The sequence below is a fragment of the Propithecus coquereli genome, unplaced genomic scaffold (assembly GCF_000956105.1).
Source record: "Propithecus coquereli isolate 6110/MARCELLA unplaced genomic scaffold, Pcoq_1.0 Scaffold204, whole genome shotgun sequence".
Classification (NCBI taxonomy): Eukaryota; Metazoa; Chordata; class Mammalia; order Primates; family Indriidae; genus Propithecus; species Propithecus coquereli.
In genome coordinates, this window is record NW_012145412.1 from 2,266,134 (window position 1) to 2,267,061 (window position 928).

A 928-nucleotide genomic window follows, 5' to 3' on the forward strand; every position below is an offset into this window, starting at 1 on the left:
ACATGACCTCCTCTCTTTACCAGAAGAAGATAACCAGGAATTAACTACTATTTGGAAGTATCTGTGTATCCTCACCATGCATATTTGAAAAATGCATATTCATGTTCTGTGCTCACGTTTTAATGTGAATATTTGTGGGTTTTTTTCTTGAGTTGAGTTCTTTGTATATTCTGTATACTAGTCCCCTATCAGATGCATAGTTTGCAAATATTTTTTCCCCATTCTGTAGGTACTCTCTGTTCACTCTGTTGATTATTTCTTTTGCTGTTTAGGAGCTTTTTAGTTTAATTAAGTCCCATTTGTCTATTTTTGTTTTTGTCACCTGTGCTTTTGAGCTCTTAGTCATGAATTCTTTGCCTGAAACAATGTCCACAAGAGTTTTCTGCTAGTATTTTCATAGTTTCAGAAAAAGTCTTTAATCCCTCTTGAGTTGATTTTTGTATATGGTGAGAGACAGGGATTCAGTTTCATTTTTTTGCATATGGCCATCCAATTTTTTCAGCACCATTTATTGAAGAGGGTGTTCTTTCAGCAATGTATGTTCTTGTCAGCTTTGTCAAACATTAGATGGCCGTAAATAGGGGTATTTATTTCTGGGTTTTCTATTCTGTTCCATTGATCTATGTGTCTATTTTTATATCAGTATCATGTTGTTTTGGTTAGAGCCATGTAATATAATTCAAAGTAAGGTAATATAATGTGTCTTGCTTTGATGTTTTTGCTTAGAATTGCTTTGGCTATCTGGTTTCAAATGAATGTTTAGGATTGTTTTTTCTATTTCTGTGAAAAATGGCATTGGTATTTTGATAAGGATGGCATTGAATCTGTAGATTGCTTTGGGCAGTACAGTCATTTTGACAATAATAATTCTGCCAACCCACAAGTATAGGATGTTTTTCCATTTGTTTGTGTCATCTACAATTTCTAC